This window comes from Bidens hawaiensis, unplaced genomic scaffold, assembly GCF_021521415.1.
Source record: "Bidens hawaiensis isolate Kalapana, Puna unplaced genomic scaffold, B.hawaiensis_p1.1 tig00029273_1, whole genome shotgun sequence".
Lineage (NCBI taxonomy): Eukaryota > Viridiplantae > Streptophyta > Magnoliopsida > Asterales > Asteraceae > Bidens > Bidens hawaiensis.
In genome coordinates, this window is record NW_027494821.1 from 266776 (window position 1) to 277021 (window position 10246).

The following is a 10246-nucleotide window of genomic DNA, read 5'->3' on the forward strand; positions in this document are numbered from 1 at the left end:
GGTACGTTTATATCGAGAACTTGTTCGTTTAGGTTTGGATTAGTATAGAAATGATAGATCTGTGTTTGTATGGTAAAAACGAATCCAACAAAGCTAAACTTACTGAAAATGGTTAAGATTTGATGGGTTAATCGATTGATAAAAGAACCCGTAACCTATATGCCTAAATCGCACCCCTTAAACATCGATGTTAGGCCGATTTGATGGTTGGGGTTTGTAGGCGCGGGTCAGACGATTCCGTGGATACCTAAATCGAGTTATTTGGTTAAGAAACGAAGACGATTAAGGACGAACAGTAGCTGCAGCCGACAACTTCTCCTGCAAGCTAAGTTCGCATGATGAACTTCGCCTGCAAGCTAAGTTCGCCTGATGACAACTTCGCCTTAAAGCTAAGTTCGCCTGATGACAACTTCGCCTAAAAGCTAAGTTCGCCTGATGACAACTTCGCCTAAAAGCTAAGTTCGCCTGATGACAACTTCGCCTAAAGCTAAGTTCGCCTAAGGTTTAACTTCGCCTAGAGTCAAGTTCGATTAGAAAATAAATTAAAACGATAAGTAAAAGTAATCTAATACTAGGCCACCAGATTAAATCAGGCGAGTATTGATACGTGTAACTTATACAGTCAGCCGAGCTCAGTTAAAGAAGGGATTTACAACTATCGGAGGAAGAAGCAGAGTTCAGGTGAGTTTCTAGCCCCATTCCTTGTTATGTTTTCGGGGCTGTGTGCATACTCGATGTGTTGTTAATACATTTATCCTAAGTGATAAGTGTATGCCATATGTGATGGATATGAATGATTGCTTGTCGGTACGCGAACGATCTTCGGATATTGCGCGTACTGTCAGGTTAAAAATAAAGATACGAATATTATATATCGAAGATGTATGAACATTACAAATGAATACTTGTCGGGGCGTGAACGATCTTCGGATATTGCACGTATCGACAAGGGGTATGGTTGTTAAATGAATGATGTAAAGAACGCCTAGAGTGTTCTTATGCTATAATGTAATTATTGTATATGTGAAGTATGTGTATACAGGTACACGAATGGTATGTGAGTTCTACGTTCGACATAGTAAGTTAGGATGGCAAATCCCTCTAGCTTCTGTCGGACATAGACTCGGCTGGTGATGGCGTAGTTAAGGACTGCGGGCCTTATACGTAATGTAGATGATAGACGTAAACGTAGATAGGGACGGTGGGCCTTATACGTGTTACAGATAATAGACGACAACGTAGTTAAGGACTGCGGACCTTATACGTATTATAGATAGGCATCAGCATAGGAAAGGACTGCGGACCTCGTACGTGCTATGTATTTGTATTGTGGTAGCATAGGGGAGGACTGCGGACCTCGTACGTGCTATGTATTTGTATTGTGATAGCATAGGGGAGGACTGTGGACCTCGTACGTGCTATGAATTAGGTTGCAGCATAGGAAAGGACTGTGGACCTTATACGTGCTGTATTTGTATTGTGGTAGCATAGAGGAGGACTGCGGACCTCGTACGTGCTATGTATTTGTATTGTGGTAGCATAAGGGAGGACTGCGGACCTCGTACGTGCTATGTATTTGTATTGTGGTAGCATAGGGGAGGACTGCGGACCTCGTACGTGCTATGTATTTGTATTGTGGTAGCATAGGGGAGGACTATGGACTTCGTACGTGCTATGAATTAGGTTGCAACATAGGGAAGGACTGCGGACCTTGTACGTGTTGTGGATGTAGGATGGTATAGGGAAGGACTGCGGACCTTGCACGTACCATGAATGGTGAACATAGGTAAGCACTGCGGACCTTTTACGTGTTCACGATCTTGAGTACAGGTATAGACGGCGGACTATGAACGTACTCTCGGTAGACTGAGGTTAGTGATTGTAGATATGAATGTGTGTATGGTAGGAAGTATGTATGTAGAACAGAAGGGTAACTAGTTAAGTATGGATATGTATCTTCGGATATGTATGTATGTATATGTATTGTATGGCGTCTGATTAACTAGAACTCACTCAGCGTAGCTGACTTTTAGTATGCACGCAGGTGAGTAGGATGAGGCAGCTCGCTTGAGGAGACACGTGGCACTGAATAAGAGGTTGGCATCGGAAGACTCAAGACGTTTAAGTTTAATGTTTCGTTTATTTTGAAAGACAAAATGATGTTTTAAGACAAAACGTGTTTTGTTATGAAATGTTTCATGAAAGTTTTTATATTCCGCGAAAGTTTTAATGAACTCCGATTTGTAAGAACTGTGTTTATGAGTAAATCCGACGCTAAAGTAAGGCTACCGGGTTCGGGGCCTTACAGAAATAATAATCTTCAATTAAAAACCTATTTTAATAAATAGTTCTTAAATCACCCATTTTTGTAAATTGTTTCTCCACCAACCCATTTTGGTAAAAAAAACCCTTCAATGGTAATGCATATACAATACCTTGAATACTAAAAAAATTACATAATTGTGTGAAATACATCTATAACTCAAAAAGAGATGGTTGAAACTTGAAAGGATGAAGAGCATGCAACGTTTATTAGTGTTTGGAGGATAGCTACCACCGTCAATTTCCTAGTACATGTTGATCTTGGAATTTTGAAATATCGATAGTTAAGACATTCTATATACGAAAATAATGTTAACAAAAATAGACATGAAACTTGAAACTCAATAGTGATGAATGATAAGTATTAATTTATATTCTGGTATCTATGATGGTGTATTATGTATATTAGCAAAACTAGGTTATAAACCCGTGTATTACACGATTTTGAAAATTAAATCTCATTCATTATCTTATTATATGATTACGGTTATTCAAGCTGCATAATCATGTACAAAAAACACATCAACTCTTGAAAAGTCATAAGAGCTGAAAAATGTAAAAAAATTGCTTCTAATTATATTGTTGTGTTAGTTTCAACATATATTGTTGCAGAACTAATTGTTAATAGTTGCTCTCCTAAAGTATATAAAATGCGAGCAATGACAATTCTAGTAGGTACTTTGCAACTACAAATCATGAATTTAATTACATGTCGATATAATTGGATAGAGTGAAGAGTGCTATATAGAAGCATTTAAGACATAGCTCAAGTTAACAATGACCATGACATAACTTTGTTTAATGATCTAAATTTGTAAAGCATATTAATTTTTAGAATTTTTACATGTACAGAGGGAACTAGTATGTACATTTGTATTTAGAATGCACAAACCAAAAAGAATCTACAAATATATCAAAGCTTGGAAAAAACCTTTGGTAATGGTTCTCCTAGGTGACCGTAACACATTTCAAGCCAATGTTTTTTGGTAATCCTTTAATTATCACGGAAGATCTATGTGACAATAAAGAAGAATGTGATGTTTTTTTGTCCTCGGAATGGATGAATGAAAAGTGGAATGTGGTACCGGTGCCACAATATATCAAAGTAATTAGTGATTTATCCAAACAAGTTTTCACTAACGCACAACCGTATGTGAGGGAGGACATGTGGTGTACGGCCACCTAATGGTTGTGATTTTGGTGTCAGCTCATATTCGACAAAGATAACATCATTAGATGAAATAAAAACGATGATCCAGTCTCAAGAAGAGACACGTATAGAGACTAAGGTGGCCGCACAAGTAGCCAAGAAGGTTTCTCATTATGAGAGAACTCAAAAAGAGATGGCTGAAAGGATGGATAGCATGCAACATTTATTGGTGCTTGGATGAATGTTACCACCGTCTCAATTACCAAATTAATACGCTTAGATCTTGAACCATTGCAGTTTATTTTTAGCCTTTTAATGGCTGAAAGGATAAATAACATGCAACATTTATTGGTGCTTGGAGGATTATTGTCATCATCTTAATTTTCAAATACGCATAGATCATGAATTGTTGTAGTTTATGTTTAGCTTTTTGATGACTAAAAGGATGGATAGAATGCAATGTTTATTGATGCTTGGAAGAATGTAACAACCGTCATAATTTCCAAATATGCGTAGTTTCCTTTCCGTCGAATTTGAATGCATATACATATAAAATTTATGTTTAGCTGGTTGATGTATTAAAGTTATTACAGTTTGTATTTTCCCTGACTAAGCTATCTGTAGTGGATTAACATACTTGAATTACATGCACTAACATATTCATCAAATAACTCTACATAAGTAACAATGACACCAAATTAAATATGAATTTAATTTTTTATTGGATATATATTTAACTGAAGAATAATCATATTAACATCAAAGTCAAAAGAACTAATTAACTATGCATATAAAAGAACCAACATTTCCAAGATGAATCTCATTATTAATACTTGACAATTTAATTTTTCCTAAATTTACTTTTTTCACAACCAATAGCGAAGTAGCGAAAACTCTACCCCTCAAAACTAGACGTGCAAATCGTAACCGGTTTACCAAACTGAAACCGGTTATTAACCGTTGTAGTAGGAACCGGTTTGTAACCATTGTTAACCATAGGTTAGGGTCCGGTTAAGAATTTTCACAAAGGAACATGTTTGGAGTATGTTAACCGAAACCAGTTAATTTCAATAGGTTAATAAGGTTAGTGTTAATAAGTTTAACTTCAACAAGTTACTAAAGTTAACTGATTTTTAACCTAACATAACGTTATCGGTTACAATGGTTAGTGTTTCTCCACTCAAAAACCAACGTTATCCGGCTGTTGGAAATAACTACTTTTAACCGTTTAACCAATAACTGGTTATGATTAGTTCAAACCGGTTCACCGGAATTCACACCTCTACTTAAAATTGTCGAATACCAGCCATAAAAAAAAGAAAAAGAAAAAGGTAACTGCCGAGTGGCTCTTTCTCATTCAGCACAGCCCAGTTCCAAGCCCAATAGCTTTTAGAAGTTAAAACTTAAAGCCCATGCTTTTTCTTAAAGCCCATGCTTTTTCTTAATTGAAAATTTATTTTCTATTTAATAATTTGCTCCTAGAATTAATTGCGAGCAATGATCTTTCAATTTTCTTTGTAATTGATCTTCAAAGTTCCCATTTGTAAATGATCTCCAATACTTTACTTGTTAAATAAATTAGCAACTGGATTTATAACTAACACTTTTATGATACCGACATTGATGGATCAAGGATTTCTTTTCATACGCTATTAGGATTTTTCGGTTTAAATAAAACGGGAATAAACTATGAAGCACAATGGGCCTCATTCTTTTCATGTGGGTTCTCCGTTGGGTATAGGGATGGCAAAAAAGCCCGAGCTCGACGAGCGTACCTAAAACTCGAAACAAATGGGACGGGTATACCCGAAACCCAATGGGTATGGGCCAGGTATGGGATTATGATTTAAAAATTCTTGCGGGTATGAGATTGGATGAAACCCGGTCTGATTACCCGAAAACACATACCCGTTTACCGGAACAATATACCCGAATCATATACCCGAAAAATTCTTTATATTTTGTTGGTTGTGAAGTATATGTATAAAAAGTTATATATGATATTATTTATTTATAGGATATTGTTTTTTAATATCCTCAACTCTAATCATTTGGTCATTTGGTCGGGAACACTCTCAGCTTTTGTTTTGTTATCCATCACTCCCAACTTTCATCTTAATTTGTAATAATTATTGTATAAACAAAAGTTATAAAAGAATTATGAGGTTAAAAAGTGTACTTGAAAATCCTAACGGGTATACCCGATGCCGGTATGCCCGATACCCGACAAATACCCGGGTGATAGGCCGGGTACGGGACACGGTTTCACAAACAGATATGAGAATGGGATTACCAATACCCGGCCCGAACCTGACCTATTATGATCCCTACTTGGGTACTGAACAAGATCCCAAGCGTGTCTAACAAATAAAATGTTAAATACAGATAGATACCAACAAAATTGATTTAGTTTTCTATGTAAGAGAGCATAGGTTGGAGATGGACCCGGATAAGCTGATGTGTCAGAGTTTAATTTGAAACAAATCATGAATTATGTTTAAATGGTTAAACAAATATCTTTAAATAGACAATACATGCTTAAATATGATTGGTCAATGCGTTTATTCAAAATATAAGTATTCTAAACTTCTACGCCAAGCCTTTAAACATGTTCTGTACAAAAAGACAAAACAAAAGCACGACTTAGCTAATTGCTGGTTGAATGAAAAATGTATCTAAAAGTTATTTATGAAGATTCTAATCCTTCATTGTTTAGAACAAGGATGAGCTGGCTATCGGTACTAAAATATCGATACTAAAAATCGTTATTGGGTATCGGTGCTGAAGACAAAAAATTAGTATAATACCGTTACCGTGTCGAATCGTATTGTAACGATCCTGAAACCTTAAATAGTGAGTACCGAATTGGTAACGAAAGTACCTCAAAATGTGAGTACCGAATTGGTAACGAAATTACTCGATTTAGTATTTGTATCGGCACCCGGTACCATTTCTCACCCCTAGAATATGGTATTCAACTTAGATGTTGTCATAAGGTAAAAAAAAATCTTAGGAAAACAAAATGCATTCCTAATAAAATTTTTGAGTGCTAGTTAACTAACCAACTTTTTAACGTTGTAAACTAAAAGTTGAGTAACACACATAAAAAAAAGGTTTGACTGGTTCGTTGAAGGTGGACCCCACATGAATGTTACCATGGATTTTACCTTGAACAATTTAATTACCTATCTAGCTAGTAATTAAGTAGTAGCATGTTTAATCAGTTAATCATGACTATTTTTGTATACACATCTAATAAAGACAAATGTATAAATATTCGATTGCCGTTAAATGGGAGCAATGAAAATGGCGAAATGTAGCATAATACTGACTGAAAATGACAACTAGCTGCATAATTTTATCATAAAATTGAACAAAAGAATGGATCTTAATTCAAACTCCTATAGCAGTCAATGATCGTATGAGCTTATAAACACTCAATTCACATCAATATTCGTATCATCTAATCTTGATCTTGTTGCCATGGCTTCAAAAGGAGACTATGAAGTTGGAGTACAAGACGATTTTACACAAGACGGGACTACTGATCTTAAAGGAAACCCGTGTTGAGACGGGAAACCGGGAGATGGAAAGCTTGTTACTTTATGTTAGGCGAGTAGCTTTTATAAATATATATATATAGTACTATAGTGTTATAAACTTGTTAACCATGAAGACAAAATATTTTTAAAATGTAACATGTGTGCTAAGTTTTTCAGGATATGAAGTGTGCGAAAGGATGGCGTACTATGGTATAGCAACAAATCTTGTGTTGTATTTGACACGAGAAATGAAGGAACTGTTACATCGTCGAATAGTGTTACAAATTGGGTAGGAACCGTGTGGATCACACCTATTTTAGGTGCTTATGTCCCGGATACCTATCTTGGACGATATTGGACTTTCATGATTGCTTCTATTATTTACTTTGTGGTAAGATAACCTATTTATTGATCATAGAGGTGACAAAATAAATAGTTGCATAACATGTTAATATGTATTATTATAAGGTAAATCAAGAAAGTATTTATTTTGAATAAGAAAATTAACAAAATAGTCTTAACTTAAAAACTACAATCAACCAGGGTGTCACGAGTGTCTTTTGATGTAATGGATTTCAATATGACGTGACATACTAGACCATTATGGAGAAGCAAATTTATCCTAGCGCGATAGATCTATGCATAACGCAACATATTGGATCTGTCGCGCCTATATTTTTTTGAAACGAATTTCTTGTGTGTTATGTCACCGCACTCTTCAAATTTGGAGAGCCTCGTTGGCTCACTCCAACCAAGCTATGTTGTCTTAATAAGGCTTACGTTAGTTTCAGAATTTGACTTAGTTATTCCCCCCCCCCCCCCCCTCTGAGCAAAAAATCCATGCATGACGCAATATATTGGATCTGTGGTACCTATGGCCTCATTACTAAAAATAAAATAAACATTTGTGATATGTGTCCTCATAGGATTGGTGGATATAATTAGAAATTAAAAGTGTGAGAAATGATTGTTTTCGTTGTTTTAAATGACTTTTCCTTATATAATCATGATCTTTATTTTCTTGTTTATCAAAACAGGGAATGTGCTTATTGACCCTTGTAGTTACCGTACCCGGGTTAAAACCACCATCGTGTGGTAAAACCGTAAGTTACCTAGATTGCGATAAACAACCGTCATCATTCCAGACCGGTATCTTTTATTGTGCATTGTACATTATTGCGATCGGAACCGGTGGGACCAAACCCAACATCTCGACAATGGGCGCGGACCAGTTCGATGACTTTGACCCAAAAGAACGAGCCCAAAAACTCACATTCTTTAACTGGTGGATGTTTAGCATCTATCTTGGCACCCTTTTTTCAAGCACTTTTTTAGTATACATACAAGATAATGTGGGGTGGGGTATTGGATACGGGCTCCCTACTGCTGGCTTAGTGGCGTCCATGGTGGTTTTTATTATTGGGACACCAATGTACCGCCATAAGGCAGCATCTGGGAGCCCGTTTACTAAGATGGCTAAGGTATTAGTTGCCGCAACACAAAATTGGAATCAAGTTGTACCGGATGACCCCAAAAAGCTTTATGAGTTGAGTATTGACGAGTATTCGGGGCCCGGGGAAGTACATAATCGGCCACTCATCTTCGTTAAGGTAAATATATTTTATCTTTATATTTTTTAATTACAGTGACAGACCAGGATTTTTTTTTTCACTGGTGTTGAAAGTTTTCTGTTCAGGTCGGGTCAGGTTGGTCACATGCATTTTTTAACACAAAATTAAATTATAAGTTTATAACTCATGATGTGAACACTACAACATGCTTCTTGACCGAGCCGCATTGAGGACCGAAGAACAGTTTCCGAATGGAAAGTGTGTCCGGTGACTCAAGTCGAGCAAACAAAGCAAATGGTGAAAATGGTTCCAATCTTAATAGCCACGGTCATACCAAGCATTCTTCTGGCTCAAACCCACACACTCTTCATCAAACAAGGCGTGACACTAGTCCGATCCGTGGGCCCACATTTCGACATCCCACCAGCGTGCCTTTCGGTATTTGTAACAATCTTCTTACTAATAAGTATTGTACTCTATGACCGCTTCTTCGTCCCTACTATTCGAAAATACACCAAAAACCTGAGAGGCATCACGTTACTACAACGAATGGCAATCGGGCTCGCTCTCCATGTCGTTACATGGTCATTGCTAGCATGGTGGAAAGGAAACGCCTTCGTGTCGCTAAAGATCATGGTATTTTCGAAAATGACCAAACCGTCCCTCTGAGTATTTTCGTCCTCCTCCCTCAATTTGCGTTGATGGGGATCGCGGATAGTTTCTTAGAAGTTGCAAAACTCGAGTTTTTCTATGATCAAGCGCCCGAAGGAATGAAGAGTCTCGGGACGGCTTATTGGACGACTGGGATAGGAGTCGGGTATTTTTTGAGTGGTTTTATATTATCGACTGTGGCTGATGTTACAAAGAGGAATGGACACAAAGGCTGGGTTCTAAACAACTTAAATGAGTCGCGGTTGGATTATTATTATTTGTTTTACGTGCTCTTGAGCTTCGTTAACTTGTTGTGTTTCGTCGTGGTCGCTAAATATTCGTGTACAATAATGAAGTGAACGAGTCAGAAAATGAGTTGCAAGAAGATATTGGGAAGTTCACGGAACAAGGATACATTGCTGGTTGAGTTGGCCTCTTTAAGGGAATAAAGTAGTTTGAATTTTTATGTATTTATAAAGTTTTTTTTTTTTTTTTTTTTTTTTGGTTTTCATGGTATAAATATATATGATAATTCTTTGTAAAAGTTTAATAGTGATTTAAATCTATGATTATTTGTATATTGTCACGCGTGTTAGATCAACTTGTGAGCCACGTTGTTTCTATGTGGATGTAATTAGTCAAGGATGCAACACAAGTTATGATATCTGAAGAGGTAGGTCCCAGCAGAGCCCAGTTGGACCCGCAAGACTCACCTTAAACAGGGACGTCTGCGCAGAGACCAACTGGATCCGCAGGACCAACCATGCTCAGAGAAGTGACGTCCTTACGCAGTATGCAAGCTGGTCCCGCAGGAAATGCCTCCCATGGTGAAGGACTCCGCCTGTTCCCGCAGCCTCGGATACAAGCCATGAGGGAAGGCCACCCGCGCAGCATGGCTACACGCACTAGGCACTTAACTCTCCCCAGTGTCACCTGAAGGAATGAGCAAAGGCGGGAGGGGGAAAACTCCCGCCTAAATGAGCCAGTCCGTATGATGGAAAAAATATATA

The 10246-nt window shown here is 37.3% G+C and overlaps 1 pseudogene; it reads left to right on the forward strand.

Moving 5' to 3' along the window:
* The first annotated feature begins 6955 nt into the window (after positions 1–6955).
* LOC143578466 (protein NRT1/ PTR FAMILY 5.2-like) lies at positions 6956–9667 on the forward strand (annotated as a pseudogene).
* The last annotated feature ends 579 nt before the right edge of the window (positions 9668–10246 follow it).